Here is a 19,035-nt window from a genome sequence, read left to right on the forward strand (position 1 = left end):
GACAGTGCTCAATGAGCAGAATCCAAATAACTTTTTACATGCAATGAGAAGCTCAGAGAAATATCGGCGAATCTAGTCGTAACTGACCGATCGTGGTAATTCCGACACTGCGTTAGATCGCAGTGCATTTGTTTCGTAATCTAAAGCATTAATTGAACAATTCCAATTATTAACTATTCAATCAATGTCGAAACATAAGCTCTAACCTTTAATGTTGTATTGCTATTATTTATAAACACAAACAAAATTTAATTTTTTCGTTTTTTTCCTTCAGAGTGTTGCAGTGCTTATGTACAAGTCGCCACTGGACTAGTACAGTATATAAGTATGCCAACTCGTAGTCCATAACAATATGTTACTGTCTTAACTAATTTAGATTCTATGGTCGATTTTCATGAGTTAATGGATAAAAACTTCGTTTCAGGGAGAAAAAACCACTTCCCATTGAAGAGGTAGACTATCAGTGGAATCGGTCTCCAAAAGTTAGATAGGGGTAAAACGGCCTCTCCTACTCCGTGTAAGGAAATACAAAATCGTTAGCGGATTATATATATATATATATATATATATATTAGCTAACTCATTTTTATTCTAGTATAGGAAGTAGGGGAGGCCATTTTAGCACTATCTAATTTTTGGAGACTGAGTCAGCAGTTTAATCTCCACTGGTAGCCAATCAGAGATAGCTGGCCCAAGGCTATAACTAATTAAGCGATATGCAATAAAGAGAATGCTCAACAAGTGCAGCCATCTCACGGTCCCTAACTCCAACAAAATATATTTAATGTTTAAAATAGTGTGGGTTCTACGGTCGATTTTCTTGAGTTTACGGGAAGAAAAACTCTAATTTCATGGAGAAAAATTCGCTTTCTCGTGCCAAAGATCGACTAACTCTGGAACCGGTTGGGTTGAAAAAATGCTTCGAAAAATTTCCTCTAGTCTGCGACTAGATTTGAAACCAATATATCACCAATATTAATATTTTTTATTTCATTCTTCAAGGCTGCCCAAGTCCAGAATAAATAGCATCAAAATAAATATTTTACTTTTTTTATTTTGATGGTATTTGAACAGAGAGTGAGAAGTAATTTTGCAAAAATGACATATCAGATTTAATGACCATAGGAGCCATAGTACAGTGGATGTGGCGTTTGCACACCACAGCGCTTGACCGCACGAAGGAAGACTTTTTGGTTTCGAATCTAGTCGGAGACTAGAAGAAATTTTATAAGCCTTTTTTCGATCGGTTCCCGAGATAATAGATCTCTGGCGCGGGCAAGCGGGTTTGTTCTCCGGAAAGTCGGGTTTTTCGTCCCGTGAACTCAAGAAAATTGACCGTAGAACCCACATTATTTCAGACATTAAATATGAGTGTTAGGGTTAGGGACCACGAGATGCCGGCACTTGTTGAGCCGTCTCTCTTCAGTGCGTGCCGCTTAATTAGTGATAGCCTTGGGCCAGCTATCTCTGATTGGGTACCAGTGGAGATTGAACTGCCCACTCAGTCTCCAAAAGTTAGAGCTTAAAACGGTCTCGCCTACTCCCTATATATACGGGAATAAAAAGGCGTTAGGTGATTTTTTTTTAAATTTATTAAAAAAGAGTTAGCGGATTGGCAATTCCATTTGTCAAAACATGCTTGAATCGCAACCATATATTCACTATGTATAGAATTGGCTATCATCACAATGAAAAAAAAAACGATATTTTATTATTATTTGAAATTTCTGTACTCATTTCTTATAAATTAGTAAAAGTAACAATACATATATACAGCATACACAAAAATATATATTTTTTAAAATGCAGCTAGCAAGTTTTTAAAAATTTACCAGCACACCACTGTATATTACTTAAGGGTTTAATTGATTCAAAAGATTCGGCTGTTCAAAAGATTCGGGATGGTTAAAACAGCAGTCAGAGACTTGTCTAAAATCTGGCAATATGGATTTATCTCCACAGAAACAAAGTTGAGGATTTTGGATGCAGCTGTTTTTTCCACAGCGACTTATAGATGTGAGACTTTAAACATAAAGAAGTCTGATAGGAAAATTACAGCTGCTTTTGTGATGTTACAGAAGACTGTTGTGGATATCACATACTGAAAGGCGAACAAATGTGTGGATGTTAGAAAGGATCAGTAGAACTTTAAGGCTCAACAGCCTTAGGATATTGAGTTGAAGAAAGTTGTTATACTTCGGACTCATTGATCGGATAAAAGGGGAACTTCTCAGAACAGTATTAGAAGTAAAGTTTCTGGAAAAAGAGGAAAGAGTAGAACGTTAATAATTAGATGGATGGATGATGTGGCTGGAGTGACTATTCTTCAAAAAGTTGAAGCCTCCAGAAAAGCATACAACAGGACCAAATGGCGTCATCCGTCATTTTTTTATTATTATGTAAGTGGTGAATGAGTGCGTGGAGAGAGAGAGAGAAAGCTGGGAGAACTTTGTCGGAAAATGAGCTCAAAGCGAAGTATGACAGGCATTGTGCAAATGGTGGTTAGTGTTTGGGAAAAGATAGTAGATCTTTCGCAATGCGCGTGCAGACTCCATGGGGGCGTCTGTATAATAATAATAATAATAATAATAATAATAATAATTTTGTAGTTCTCCCTGGAATATTTGAGCTCATCAAAGAAAACTTTAAAAAATAAAATAAAGAATAACGACGACAAATTATCATACAGTTCTCTCCTAAACACGTGTTTGTCAAACTGATTTTTTATCTCTAAATGGAAACTTTGAGTCCTTCCGCGAGAAGGCGCTAAGATATTGCATCAAATTTACAGCTGTAACTTGTATAATTCCTACCGATTTGTTTACTGTTTCGATTTAGCGATGGGAGGTTTTTTCCTAAAACAAAAAATATATATATCTTCGTGCAGTGTTTGATATAGGCGGATATTAGGTATGTTTTGTTTATTTTTTTCCATTTCTACGCTGACCAATTTCTGTTTGAAAGCACCAACTAAAATTTCAGTTTAGCGTGGCATTTTCATTTAAAAGAGTCCTCCAACTTCTTATGTTATCAGCTTGTGAAGGAAGATGAATGACAGTTTATAGTACAGTAGTGTTGAGATAGACATTGAAGGAATAGTATCAATTATACTGAGTTTACTTAAATTAAGAGTTGTACCACGGAAAATGAGCGCCATCTGTTATGAAAAATATAACTTTTATTTTATTTATTTAGTTAGTTTTTGTATCAAAAGCTATAGTATTAAGAACATGGAATTATTTAATTGTTTACTCTTCTTCATTTTTTTTTTAAATTATTTTTGATAATGTGAAAGGTAGAACATATGAGTCGGTGTGTGGACAAACAGATGTTCTGCGCAAATAGAGATATATGGAGCGTACCCTACTGATATGTAAAACGGACGGAGAGAGGTCAATAAACCTCCCACCGTATGGAAATTTATTTTTGTGGGATGCAGGCCCTTTAGGATTTGATGCTGGTGACTTATTTGGTTTGTGTTCGGTTAGTTTGCTCTACTTGATCTGTCATAACTGTCGATTTTGACTTGGAATTTTGTTATATACCTTCACATTTGGAATAAGAGGATTTTTTTTTTTTTTTTTAAAGCATAGAGTGAGCCAAGCATTCCTATTTAAAAAAAAAAATTGTAATAAAACATTAAAACGATGAAGGAAAATATTTTATAATCGCATTATTTACTTGGTGTAATTTATATAACCACACTGAAATATCTTATAAAGATTTTGAGATGTTAGAAGTCAATTATATTCCCAGAAAGTTGTATCATGTATAAACAAAAACAAAGAGATCACCCAATTTTCCAAGTGACCATCATAGAATAGGATGAAGTTCAAGTTAGTCCATGTAATTATCCACTCAATCACTTATCATTGATGCCCATTGCAGTTCTGTTTGCTGTCATCCTTTTCTGTCCTCTGTACACTATTTCATTACGTCATCTATCTACTCTCTTCTGCATCATCCTGTTCTGTTCATGCTGCATCCTGTAGAAGTGTCCATAAAGGTTGGCTGAGTTGTCTTTTTGATTGACTTTTCTGTAGAATTCTTCATTCATTCATTCATTACTTTTGTATCAATCCGATTTCATAGACCTTGTCTTTAGCATGTTCTTTTGAATACCAATATTTGTCTTAGGGTTGTTGATTATTACCCATCTCACATCCACAGAGCACATGTAAATATGCACATTTTCATTACTTTGAGCTTTGTACCAAGACTCATTGTTTTTCATATCTCATTCATTACTTGTAGGCTTACTTTTGCTTAAGATATGATATGATAAGATATGGAAAACAATGAGTCTTGACAAAAAGAGCCTGACACTGCCTCTTGAGAGAGGCAGTGTCAGGCTGCATTCTCAGGGCCTGAAGGATAAACCAAGTAGGGATTAAGTGGATAAGTAGCAATATAAAGCAGGAGCTCAAAAAAAAAAAAAAAACGTGTAAGGAAGATAAACAAAATGGTGATCAGCATGCTCATGAGCAATACAAAGCAAGAAGAATGATGGTAAGGAAAGCTCAATCAGATTACAAGAGAAAATTAGCTCTGCAGGCCAGTAAATCCAAAAGAGTGTTTTTGCTATGTATCAAGTAAGAGAATGAATGATTATGCAAGTATAACTTTGTTTGTTGAAGATGGTAGAAAATTAATGGAAACAGGCAGAAGAAATAGTTGAGCTACTAAGTGATTGCTTTGCAAGGATGTATCATCATCCAGTTAGTGATGCGATTGATGCTGATGTGAGAATGTTAGTAGACGAACTGGGGGGTGCTCAACGCATTGAAAAATATCATTGTGAATACAATAGAGAGAATGGATGTTATATTGGCCCATGGTGGTATGAGAATGTGCAAGTCAACTGACAGAGCCTGTAATGAAATTGTTTAATCTAAGTCAGCTCTGGCAAGGTTCAAAGGGGAGTGGAAAGAGAGGTAAGATGGAAACTTATAAAAGTGGCTCCAAGAACAGAAGTAGCAAATTACAGACCAATTATTATCTCAAGAATGGTGGTTAAAGTATTGGAAAAGTTGGTTGGTAAAATTCAGGAATGGAGGGACAGGAATGTGATACTCTATGAAGAGAGGGGCTGCACATCTTTGTAAAAGGTAGGTTCTGCATTAGTAATTTATTGACATTTTATAATAAAGTAACAGCGGAATTGGATAAAGGAAATTGTTACACAGTTGATATTGCTGAACTTTGCAAAAGCATTTGACAGAATACTTCATCATTTAAAATTATTACATAAGTTAGAGCCAATGGGAATGGATATGAGGCTGGTGTCATGGATGGGAGGAGGGGGGGGGTTGGCTAACAAACAGACATCAGAGAATATTGTACAGCAGAGTGGAATCAATGTGAATGAATGTGACTAATGGCATTCCATGTATATTAATGATATAGGTGAAGATTTAAGGGAGATGATATTCAGTTGTTTGCTGGTGATACAAAACTAGTGAGGACAATAGTTGATAAAGGTGATGTCAATATCTAGCAATATGGGCAAAGGACAATGGTTGTCAATTTAATGTTGCAAAATGTAAGGTACTTTGCAAAATGCACTTTGGGATGAAAAGATTATATACTTTGTATCATATTGATGCTACTGGCATACAGGAAATTGATGAGGCTAGGGATCTGGGGGTGATGTTGAACACAGATTTAAAAGTTCAGAATACATATTGCCAAAATAACTCAAAAGATTAGTTGGATATTGAAGAACACATTGACAAGTAAAGATAGGGAAGTTATTATCCCTCTTCAAAAGGCTATAATTCAGATGCATCTTGACTACAGCATAGATTTGGGTTAACTGGGTTTCTTGGGGATCTGGTGGTAGTGGAGAGGATTCAGAAACAAGTGACTAAGCCGGTGGCATTTCTGTGGAATGCATCCTATGAGGATAGATTGAAGGTATGCTGGTTGCAGAGTTAGTCGACATGCAGAGGAGAGAGGACGTGATAGAAACTTATAATTTATGAAAGGGATTCTCTAAGATTGACACAAAAATTTTTTTCAATACATGATGAGTTGGGAGAGAATAAGGTGGTCACCCCTTGAAGTTGTGTAATAGTATGGTTAATAAGGGTGTTCAGAACAGATATTTTCCTTGGAAAGTGGTAATCAAGTGGAATGGTGTAGGTCTTGCACAACGAGTCTTTTGACTCCATAAGAATAATTCTGGTATGGTTCTGCTGTTACTTTATTTTCAAGAGTATGCCATAATAACTGAGAAAATTTTGAACTTCCTTTGTCTATTGATTAAATGAAAGGTTTTTGACAAACCATCATCATCATCATCATCAAATTCCTGCCATGTACCCTCAAGGGGTGTACAGGATATGACAGTACTATATGAAAAATTTACATCATTACTAACTTCCTATCTACAATTTTCCTCCAAATCAGTCTGTTGCTTGTCAAGACTCCAACATTATCAGATCTTATATTTCTATCGTCTACAGCACTTTGTACCGTATCAATCCACCTATATCTTGGTCTTCCTCTGGGTCGTTTTGCTGCCAACCTGGCAGAGAACACTTGTTTTGCTAATCTTTCCTCTCCCATTCTATTTAAGTGACCATACCACCTGAGATTAGCTCTGCTAACGCATTCCTGGATGCTGACAATGTCAAGTTCTTTCCTAATATCCTCATTTTTAATATGATATTGCCATTGATGCTATCTGTTCACGCCTCTAATTTTTCTCAGGGCTCTCATATCTGCGGTCTCTAGTCTTTGGTCAAGTGTTTTACTTCTGACCCAGCTCTCAGATCCATAAGTTAAAACTGGTTTGAACACTGTCTTGTATACAGCTAATTTAGTGTTCCGACTAATTTCTCTCTTATTCCATATGAATTTATTCAATTGACTTCCCACCATACCAGCTTTGCTGATTCTGTTGTCTATTTCTATATTTAATTTACCATCTTCAGTAAAATTCATACCTAAGTAGCTGAAATGTTTTACTTGTTCCACAGGTTCTCCCTTCACAACACAGTTGACATTTTCAATGATTCTGCCTATTTTCATTGTCTTTGTCTTTTTATTGCTGACCTTCATACCATATCTATTACAACAGTTATTCAATTTAGTCAGAGAATCTTGCAGACTTGTAGTGGATTTATTTAGAAGTATAACATCATCTGCATAAAGCAAAGAGCTGACATTAACATCTCCAATTTTGATATCAGGTTTAATACCACTTTCCTTCATAATGTGATCCATATAGATAATGAATAACAGAGGGGATAATATACATCCTTGTCTCACACCAGATTTAACATTAAACCATCTTCCTGTACTTCCTTCAATTCTAACTGCTGACTCACAACTCAAATAAAGACTAAGTATTGCTTGATATAATGCCCCATTGACACCATATAACTGCAGCATATTGAATAGCTTCTCTCTTGTCATATGCCTTTTCCAAATCGACAAAACTTAAATACAGATCTTTGTTATATTTCCATGCTTTCTCGACTATTTGTCGTAAAGTGAAGATCTGATCCTGACAGCCTCTATTTGGCCTGAATCCAGCTTGTTCTTCACCAAGCTTTTCTTCCACAATTCTTCTCAACCGTTTCTCAAGTATACTTGCATAGATCTTGCCAGGAACACTCAGTAGGGAAATACCTCTGTAATTCTCACATGCAGTTTTATTTCCCTTTTTATATATGGGTACTATGAGAGCTCTACTCCAATCATCGGGAATTCGTCCCTCTGTCCAGACTTTCTGAACTATGCAGTGCAGCACTGTAAGACTCTTATACCACCATACTTCAGCATTTCTGGTCGAATATCATCTACTCCTGCTGCCTGTCCACATTTCAAGCCTTTGATGGCTTTTTCTACTTCAAGTATAGATATGTATTCCTGACTACATGCCTGGTCAGTGTTTTTTATCACTGTGCTGTCATCACTGCTTGTTTCATTTAGCAGTTTTTCAAAGTAATTACTCCATACTCCAAGGATTTCTTTTTCTCCTGTTTTCATGTCACCTTTATCATCTCTAACTCCTTTTACAGCACTCTTTCCTCCATTCCTAAGCTTCTTCAACAACCTCCAGAATATTTTGCCACCTTCTTGATATTTATTTTCTATATTCTTGCCAAAGTCCTCCCATGACTTTTGTTTAGCTAGTTTTACACACTGTTTAGCTTTCTTACATTTGTCTCTGTATTCTGTAAGAGTAAAAGCTGACTTATTTGCCAGGAACTTTTGATATGCTTTCTTCTTTTCCTTCACTGCCTCTTTAACTTCCTGTGTCCACCAGGGAGTTCTGATTTTTTTATCCTTGCAGCAACCTCACCACATGCCTCTCTGGCAGAATCAATCAATGTTTTCTTCAGAGTTTGCCACTGAATCTCCAAGGTTTGATTCCTGTTCTCAAACTCTTTCATTTTCTTTTCAATAATCTTTCTGTATTTTAGTCTACAGGTCACATCTGAGAGCTGCTGAACTTTTATTCGCTTTAAAACTTTCTTACATGTTATTCTTTTCAATATGAAATTCAATTTTATCCTGCTCAAGACTAAATAGTGATCACTTCCAATTTCAAATCCTCTGTACACTCTGGTGTCCTGCACCAGGGAAAAAACATCACTATCAACAATAACATAGTCAGTGAGACTTTTCTTATTCCTAGCCTCTTCTCTCCATGTGAATTTGTGCACATTTTTATGTTGGAACATGGTGTTAGTAATAACCAGTCCATGTCCTGAGCAGAAATCCAACAGATATTTGCCATTATTATTAGCTTTGCTCTTTTCTCTAAATTTTCCCAAAATATTTTTGTATGTCTCACAATCATTTCCATCTCTGCTATTTAGATCCCCAACAAGGACGAACTTTTCCTTTTTCATTGTGTCAGTTGCTTTTTCTAAAGCGTCAAAAAATTCCTCCACTTCTACCTTAGTAGAACCTTCTGTGGGACCATAGGCACAAATAAGTCTCATTGTCTAGTTCCCCATTCTCATATTTGCCCACATTACTCTACTTGGGACTGACTGCCATTCAAGAAGATTAGCCTCGTATTTTGTGTTGAATACTATGGCTACTCCTTCTTTTTGACAAACCAACAGAAGTTTAAGATTGGAGGAAGGTTTTATCTCTTGCTCTTTCTAGCAACCTTGTAAGGCAGTAAATTTGTGTGACAGTGCTTGTTTTTCAAGAAACCTTTTTTTATTTTTGAGGCAGAAGAGAGGTTACATATGAGTTAATTCAGTTTAAAGTATCTAGTTATGGATTTTCAGTTTGGTAGGAAGTAGTGTGATGCCTCTGTATTTTTCTGGGATGTTTAAATTTTCATTTTTTGAGTATTATTTGGCTTTCTATTGTGATGGATGTAACTGTATCACAGGTATTTAACAGTTGTTTCCAAAGCTCTTTTCTTCCATGTTTAATAGCCTCTGTTGTTATACTATCCAATCTAGATGCTTTCTCATTCTTTTGGGTTTTTAGTGCAGTTTCAATTTATTATTATTATTATTATTATTATGTGACACCTCCAGGGAGTCCAAAGACTCATCGAGGGAGTGTGTGGCAACAGCATCGCACGATTCCCTTACAACTACTAACTTCACTCAAACTTGCTTAACTTTTTGCTGCGCCATTAGTAGCAGAGGCTCTACCAATCGACCAACCTTTGCTGGCATTTCTTGCATTATAGAATTTTTACACATAACGGGAAGTTGTTTTTGAATTATTATTTCTAGCAAAAAGTATTGTGAAGTTCATTGATAAAATATTCAACAATTTTTCAAAGTAGTTCTTCCACACTAAGAGTTAATTTTTGTTTTCCGGTATCTTGGCATTTTACTTTCATTCTTAGTGGTTTGGGTTTCCTTGCTTTGGTGCATAAGAAATTATCTACCTGGTACATTTCTCAGGTTTTATGGATATTTTGATATTCTAATTTCTGATAGATAATCTGCATTAGACATAGTATAATTATTTAAATAACAGCCTTGCACATTATTATTATCATTATTACACCCTCCATGGAGTCGACAGACTCATCGTGGGAGGTTAGTTCAGCTAATAACATATTTATCTTATAGAATCTTCAAATCCTTAACACTCCTTGCATTAACAACACATTCTGGCAATATGTTCCATTCACTGACAATTCTCCATGTAAAAAACCTACTCTTCACACCCCTCTTCACCACACTTTTCCATAACTTCCAGGAATGACTTCTGGTTTTCCCCTCTCACCTTCTACTCTTTTTATAATCCCCTCTGGATTAATCTGATAAAATCCTCACTAACTTAAATGTCTCTATCAACTACCTCTCTTCCTCCTATCCACCAAGCTCTACAATCCACTTTTTTTCAACCTCTCTCTCTCCATAGCAAGCATTCCAAACTCCTGATATTGTCTTAATCACTCATCTCTGGACCCTCTCTCTCCAATGTCTCCACATCACATTGAAAACCAGGTGACCAGATCTGAGCACAGTAGTCCAAGTGTGGTCTGATCAGTGCTTTATACAATGGCACAACCACTTCCTTATCTTTGCATGTTAGAGTACTTCTTATCATAGCAGCACTATGATGTGCAGCCTTTGCAACTCCAGCAGTATGCCTTCTAAACTTCAGTCTACTGTCAACCATCACTCCCAAATCTCTGATCTCATCCGCTTCCTGCAGTATACGCAACCATAGATATAGTACACAGCCTTATATTTCTGTACTCCAAAATGCAACAACTCCTCATCATTATCATCAAATTCCTGATATATATATCCTCAAGAGGTGTACAGGATAATATAGTACTAAATGAAAAATTATATCATTACTAACTTCCTATCTACAATTTTCCTCCAAATCAGTCTGTTATCTGTAAAGACTCCATCATTATCAGATCTTATATTTCTATCTTCTAAGGCACTTTTTACTGTATCAATCCACCTATATCTTGGTCTTCCTCTGGGTCTTTTTCCTACCAACCTAACAGAGAACATTTGTTTTGCTAATCTTTCCTTTCCCGTTCTGTTTAAGTGACCAATACCACTTGAGATTAGCTCTGCTAGTGCATTCCTGGATGCTGATAATGTCAAGTTCTTTCCTTGACATTGTTTTTCCTAATATCCTCATTTTTAACTGGTAATTGTCTTAAGGAATTTACAATGCATAAAACGGATATTAAAGGAAACTGTAATGAATACCTTCAATATTTCGGCAACGTCACGTTGCCATCTTCAGGAACATACAAATATGGTATGTGCACGCAGGCACTAACAAAAGCAAATGAGGAAGAAGGCAAGAAACTAACATTGTTCCTAAAGTCCTAATGGTGCCCCCTAGTGGGCTAATTGGGTTGTCTTGGCCGTTGGGCTGTAGTTCTCATGATGTAAGTCTCCCAAATTTGGGGCAGTCTCATGCACCCAAATTTGTTGAGGTTTGGAACGTTTTTTAGAGCTGCTGATGATTCCATTAATAATCTTTCGTACTTGAACTTGCTGTGGTGTATTATTTTAGTTTTCTTAAAACGAATTCTATGGCGGGTATCTGTGGCATGGTCTGCAAGCCCAGAGTAGCTGTACTGGTGAAACTGGATGTAGTCTTTGTGTTCTGAAAGCCTGATATTCGCTGTCCTGACTGTTTGGCCAAAGTAGGACAATTTACAGCTGCAAGGGACCTGGTATACACCAGGTAGGTCTAGGGGAAGTGGTTGGTCTTTGATAGAGCAGATAAGGGATGCCAATTTTTATATGGTCTATAACAAGAAGTTAGGTCATATTTTTTGAGGATATTGGTTATATTCTTAGAGGTGCCCAGGATGTAGGGAATGGTGATAGATTTAGTGTAATCTTTATTGTGAAGGGGGATTGTGGTTTACTGGTTTTAGTATTTTTTGGGAGTTGTAGCCGTTGGTGAAGAAAGTGTTGAGTATGTGGTTTAGTTCAGTGGTTTGGTCATCGTCATCTGAGCAGATTAATTTTGCCCTGTTATATAGTGTTTTTATAAACCCATATTGTTGTGAGGAGGGGGGGAAGATTGTTGGTGAATGTATCTGCCTGTATGGGTGGGTTTTCTATAAACAGAGAAAACTAAAGATCCATCAGGCTGGTGAGTGATTAGAGTGGCTAATAAGGGGAGGGTGTTGTTTTCCTTTTTTCCCAAGGTGAACTGGACCCTGGGGTGTTGGTTGTTTAAGTGTATTAGGAAGGAGTGGAGTGTATCTGAGCCATGTGGCCAAATAGCAAACACATCATCCACGTACCGAAGTCAGATAGTGGATTTTTGTGGAGCAGAATTTAAGGCTTTCTCTTCAAAGGTCTCCATAAAGAAGTTGGCTAAGGGTGGGGAAAGTGGTGAACCCATGGATGTCCCCCACTATCTGTTTGTAGAATTTTCCTTGCCAAACGAAATATCCTGAGTTCGTTGTGAACTGAAATAGGGCTGAGATATCGGGTGGAAATTTGGCTTGGATTAGCTCTAGGGTTTCCTTGAGTGGGACGTTTGTGAATAGGGAGGAGACGTCAAAACTGACCATTATGTCAGTGTGTTGGAGTGAGAGGTTTTCTGTACTGGCTTTGAAGTGGGCTGAGTTTCTTATGTGTGATGGTGTGTTGCCAGTATAGTGTGTGAGGGCTTTGGCTAATTTATATGTGGGGGAATCAATGCCATCCACTATGGGACGTAATGGCACATTTTGTTTATGTATTTTTGGAAATCCATATAATCGGGGGGGGGGTCTAGAGCTAATAGCTAAATAGTTAATACCTTCTTAAGGAGTCTGTGGAGAGTTCTAATCTGAGAGCTGGTAGGATTACATTCAATAGGGAGGTAGGTAGTACGGTCTAATAATAAAGCATTAAGCTTACCTGTGTAGTCATTTTGGTTGAGAACCACCATGGCGTTTACCTTATCTGCTTTGGTGATTACTATTTTTTTATTTTTCTTCATTTCTAGTACAGCTGCATATTCGTCTTTGGATAAGTTGGTTTTTGGAGGTTTTGCTGTGGTGAGAACACTGGCTACATCCAGTCTGATGTTGTTAGCAATATGGTTAGGAAGGCTGCAAATCCCACACTCTATTTCGATCATTATTACCTCGTCAGGTATTCTTTTAGGAGCTAGGGCGAAATTGTGGCCACGTGAAAGTGCAGTGAGTGCTTCGGGCTTCAAAACTATGGAAGAGAAGTTGACTACCATGTTGAGTGGTTGTGGTACAGAAGTAGAATTCTTTATCAAGTTATCATATTTTTTCATGTGCCGACTACGTATTTTTTCGAATTCTTTTGTTACCGAAGCGCATGAGACGTCATAAAGAATCATCCAAAAGTCATGGGCGAGCATATCTGAAAGCTCTTCCTCTAGCGCCCGTAAGGTTTTGTTTTTGTCAGCAAGGAGAACACACCCGTCGCGGTAATTTGTTCTCATAGTAGGGCGAAGCGCGTGCGGTTATAAAGACGGAGAGCTTTCTGTGAAGTAAAACGGTGCTTAACTTTAACACAATTTGGGATTACCTTGTTATCCCGGCAGCGTTGTAGGAAGGTCAGACGATATAGTTGTCTCGATATCTTCAACCTCATTTTGCCATATTGGCACCATTAGGACTTTAGGAACAATATTAGTTTCTTGCCTTCTTCCTCACTAAATCTATCACCATCCCCTACATCCTGGGCACCTGTGAGAAAATAACCAATATCCTCAAAAAATATGACCTAACTTGTTGTAGACCATATAAAAAGTTGGCATCCCTTATCCGCTCTATCAAAGACCAACCACTTCCAGCTGTAACGTGTCCTACTTTGGCCAAACAGGCAGGACAGCAAATATCAGGATTTCAGAACAAAGACTACATCTGGTTTCATCAGTACAGCCACATTGGGCTTGCAGACCATGCCATAGATACCTGCCATAGAATTCGTTGGAAGAAAACTAAAATAATGTATACCACGGGTGAGAAGGTTAAATAAGTTAGGTGTGAGATGGATGAATAAAGAGATTAAGCATGCAATACAGAGAAAAAGGACATTGTGGAGGCAGCATAAGAGAAGTGGAAGTAACCAATTTCATGAGGTCTACAAAGACCAGGCAAGGAGGGTGACTTGGTTGGTGAGAGTAGCTAAAGAGAGGTATGAACAGCAGTTAGTTAATGAAGCTAAAAAGAATCCTAGGGAGTTCTTTCGATATGTAGCCAGCAAAAGAAAGAATGATTATGGAAGGATGACATTGATTGGAGGAAATGGTATAAAGACAGATGTTGCAGAATGTGTGGTGGAGATACTTAATGAGCAGTTCATAAAGATCTTTCAATCTTGTGAATGTGACTTCATGGAGAGATTAAGAGCAGTTGATGATGGGGAGGAGAGACCGACTGTAAGTGAGCAAGAGGTGTTTGGGGAGTTGAGTAAACTAGATGTAAATAAGGCTGTGGGACTTGATAATATATCACCGCGTATTCTGAAGGAATGTGCCAGAGAGTTGACACCTGCCTTGACATATTTTTTTAATACGAGTCTTGCATTTGATCAAGTCCCTAAAGAGTGGAAGGAGGGCAAGATTGTGCCACTTCATAAAGAAGGTGATCGAACTCAAGCATCAAACTATAGGCCTATCTGTGTGTCAGGTGTTGTGGTTAAGTTGTTGGAGAAGCTTGTGAGAACTAGGATCCAGAGTTGGGTTGACAACAATGGTATAATCTTTGATGGACAGCATGGATTTGCTAAAGGGAGGTCGTGTTTTAGTAATCTACTTACTTATTACAATAAAGTGACTGCTTCCTTGGACAGAGGAGAAGGATACACAGTAATATACTTGGATTTCGCAAAAGCTTTTGATAGAGTACCTCATGATAAGTTGACAGTCAAACTAGAGCAGATGGGGTTGGATATTAGATTAGTGCATTGGATTGGAGACTGGCTATCTGATAGGTATCAACAAGTTGTGTATGGGGGTGCAATAACCAGGAAAAGGAAAGTCACTAGTGGAGTGCCTCAGGGATCTGTTTTAGGGCCATTACTATTTAACTTGTATATTAATGATATTGGCGAAGATTTGGATGGAGATATTCAGTTGTTTGCAGATGATGCAAAGTTGGGACGAACCATAAAGAGTAGTGAAGATGTTGTGGCCTTGCAAGAAGAATTGAATAAATTGAGTGATTGGGCAAGCAAATGGGGATGTGAGTTCAATGTTGCAAAATGTAAGGTTTTAAAATTTGGAAAACAAAGATGGGATGCAGAATTTATGCTTGGTGAGAATATATTGTTGGAAGTAGAGGAAATAAGAGATCTGGGAGTGATAGTGGATAAGGATCTAAAATTTAGGGGACACATCGCCAAAATTGTGAAGACAACACAAAGACTTCTGGGAATGATGAGAAGGACACTAACGTGTAGAAGTAGGGAGATTCTTGTTCCATTGTATAAGGCTTTGATTAGGCCACACATGGACTATTATGCCCAGATTAGGTCACCGGGGTTTCAGAAGGATGAAGAGATGTTGGAAAGGGCCCAAAGGCAACTGACTAAGGTAGTTTCTGACCTCTGGAATGTTGAGTATGAGGAAAGATTGAGAAGATGTAATTTGTAGAGTCTGGTGGACAGGAGGAAGAGGGGAGATATGATAGAGGCCTACAAGTTTATAAGGGGTTGTTATAGGATCAGTGGTGAAGAAGTTCTACAGAGAATAGTGGGAGATCAGAGGAGAACCAGAGGTCATCCCTGGAAACTGTATAAAGAGGGTGTGAGTAGGGGAGTGAGAGGCAGGTTTTTTTCGTGCAAAGTTGTGAATGATTGGAATGCCTTGCCTGAGAGTGTGGTGTCTGCAAGGAGTTTGAGTGTGTTTAAGACACGGTATGATGACGTGTGTGTGTGTGTGTGATAAAAGGACCTCCCAGATGAGTCTTTGACTCCTTGAGGTCTTGTTTAATAATAATAATAATAATCATTCTCACCAACTGGCAGCAGTGTCAACACTTCATTAACAACTGCATCTTGTAAAGTTATCACTAAATCCAAAACATTAAAGCCTCGAGTTGCTTCAATCACATGTTGCTTAAGATAATCATCTCTCAGAAATTTCACAAACTCACTCTCCTTGTTCCCATACACTATCTCTTCCTTTCATCTATATTTCTGTAATTAAAGTCTCCCATTAGGATCACCTTCTTTTTTACATGCCCAACTAATTGCCTAAACATTTCACAATCAGTATTCTCTGCATTCCATGGCCTATAACAGCATCCTATCAGATATACTAACCTGTTTATTTCATGTAACATGTAAGAGAAAACAAATTAGAATTTCTTATTTTTATATTTCTTTCAATATGTCATAACCTTTATTCAGGGAGAAGGCAGAAGAACTGGTAACAACATTTAAATTCTGAATATAAGAATGAATCGTACAGCATGCATGTGTCTCAGTTGCAGATATCATGTGTCTCAGTTGCGGATATATATACAGTAGGAGGAAACACTATTAGAGTTCAGAAACTTGGGTATGTATGTGTAATTAATTAATGAATTAGATAATTAACAGCAATCATTTCCTAAAACTTAGAGATAGGCATACAGTCTATCCAATTAAGATTAGAACAGTGGCATAGAGCTTCACATGATTCAAAAAATAGATGATCAGATTTGAACTGTAGTATAGCATCTCGGCATGGCTCCAACAAACTCTATTTCTAGTGTTGATGGTATGAGAAGCAAGGCCTGAATCTTCAAATTCCAAATATCTTGTATAATCATGATTTCTTGGGTTCTAATAGTAGTAGAACGGCCAGTCTGCCCAAAGTATCAAAGATGACAAAAACTTTATAAAATTTGATAAACACCATGCAAGGATAGAGGGTAATAATGTATATTTCATAGGCGGTAAGAAGGATGACAACTTCCAATCTGGTTTGAAGGTGGTATACAAATTATATCTTGCTGTTTGTTTAGATGTTCATTTAAGGGGGTATGCCAATCGTTTTAACTTCATGACTTTTTTTTTTTTTTCACGGTATTAACAACACCACACACTTTTTTCACAAAGATGTTTTATTAATGCTTATATTTCACTGATTTTCAATTCAGCATCAACAGAGTACAACACACTTGTACATGCCACAGTGAGTGAGTGAAACAATATAATTGCAAAAGACAAAAGATCTATTTTTGTAAAGTCCTATTTTTGGCGCTTCTTTGTGAAAAAAGTGTGTGATGTTGTTAATACTGTGAAAAACAAGTCATTAATAACCATCAACACCTAAGCTTATCTGTTAGATTGACGATCCTTTTAACATCAGATCGTAATCTAGAAGAGGGATGAGAATTGTTAAATATTTTCCATATATGAAGGTCTCACTTTGTCCATTAAGTAATAGAGTAAGTTTTATTTAATTCTAATAGAAAAGACTCAGAAGAACAAATTGTGCATGCTTGATGCACAAGGCTTTTGATAATACCTATTTTTTGTGAAGGATGATGATGTGAAGATATATTTGCCTGTAAAGGATGACTTTCTGTTAACAAGACTGTTGTTAGATTCATGTTCAATAATGAATGTGATGGAAGTATATAAGTAGTTAATTTTATCCAGAAATTAAAGAAGTTCTATTTCAGAGTGAAACCAGATTGCAAAGCTGTCATCCACAAAACATAGCCAGATGCGAGGTCGAGGAGAAATGGTGTTAGAAATCCGATCCTCTGAATGCTTTATAAAATTATCAGCCAAAGCAGGTGATATAGGACTATCCATTGCAGTACCCTCAATCTGCTGAAATAATTTATTACAGCAAGTAAAATAATAAAATAACTGGCATTGATAATAAACTTTTAATAATTTCATGATGTCATCGGGGAAATTTACTTGTAAAAGCTCTAGAGTTACTTGAGATATATTTGTAAACAGTGAAACTACATCAAAGTAAACCATCATTTCAGACCCTTGAAGATCTTTAATTTTTTCTTTGAAGTCAAAACTGTTTTTGATGTAAGAGGTGGTTTATCCAGTAAAGTTTTGTAGAAGTCTTGAAAGGTATTTTGCAAATAATAAGTAAGAGATCCTATGCAGTCAACTATTGGACATAATGGGTAACCAGATTTGTGTGCTTTAGGAAGGCCATAAATACATGGGGGATGAGCACAATGAATCTGCAACTTTTCCATTGTATTAGCATCTCAATAATATGTTTGATCCAACAATTTATTCAATTTGTTTAGCTGGTTTTATGTAGTATCTCTGTCAATTATATTATAAGTAGATCTATCCCACAGTAAAACATCAAGTTTGCAATTATAGCCTGTGGTATCCATGACTGCTGTTGCATTTCCTTTGTCAGACTTTGTTATTACAATGTTATTATTTTGGCATAAAAATTGGAAAGTTTGTAATTCAAGTAAAGAATTATTCAGAAGCGGAGGTTTAGCTTTAATACAAAATCTGTGTAATTTCAAACTTTAGATTGTTAGCAGCATCTGTAGCAGCACTTAATGCCTTTTTCTACACCTACCATGAAGTGCAAATGATGAAGTGTTACTCAAAATCTCAATATTTTGACAATACACTTAATTCATCATTGGTAAAAGGACGGTTGGTTAAATTTATGACCTGCTTCTCATGGACAGAACTGGGTGGTTGTTGAACAAACCGATGGTTTATTTGTTCTAATAATTTGCTGTCGAGTGGTTAGTGTATCCGCTCTCCAGCCAAAAGGCTGTGGGTTCAAATCCTGCCGTGGGCATGGATGTTTGTGATTTTCTGTGAAAATACTAGTGGTGGTAGTGGGTGGTAGATGGCATTGGTGTAGTTGATGGACTGAGTGGTGGAGACAGAGTTATAAAGTTAGGTGCTCTCCCTCGATGAGTCTTTGGACTCCCTGGAGATGTCACATAATAATAATAATAATAAAAATTGAGACTCACAGCTGTTCTAACAGAAACTATCAAGTCAGGCAGATCAAAGCTCTCCATTTCTTGCTACCCTCCCAAATTCTTTTTTTTATTATCATTATTACTAAAGGTGTCAGGAAAAAACCTGACACCTTTAGGGAGTCCAAGGACTCATCGTGAGAGGACACACTACT

General features: G+C 37.0%; 1 protein-coding gene across 2 annotated transcripts in view; it reads left to right on the top strand.

Moving 5' to 3' along the window:
• The first annotated feature begins 2,854 nt into the window (after window positions 1-2,854).
• LOC150100732 (ras association domain-containing protein 1-like) overlaps window positions 2,855-19,035 on the top strand; it is a 186,229-nt gene continuing 170,048 nt past the window's right edge. For both annotated transcript variants that reach the window (XM_090401801.1, XM_090401802.1), the window contains exons 1-2: window positions 2,855-2,910; window positions 16,311-16,461. The gene's annotated coding sequence lies outside the window, so the exon portion shown is untranslated. The remainder of the gene's footprint in view (window positions 2,911-16,310; window positions 16,462-19,035) is intronic.

Source organism: Typopeltis vanoorti, chromosome 12, assembly GCF_054136105.1.
Source record: "Typopeltis vanoorti isolate ZY-2024b chromosome 12, IOZ_Tvanoo_1.0, whole genome shotgun sequence".
NCBI classification, from domain to species: domain Eukaryota; kingdom Metazoa; phylum Arthropoda; class Arachnida; order Uropygi; family Thelyphonidae; genus Typopeltis; species Typopeltis vanoorti.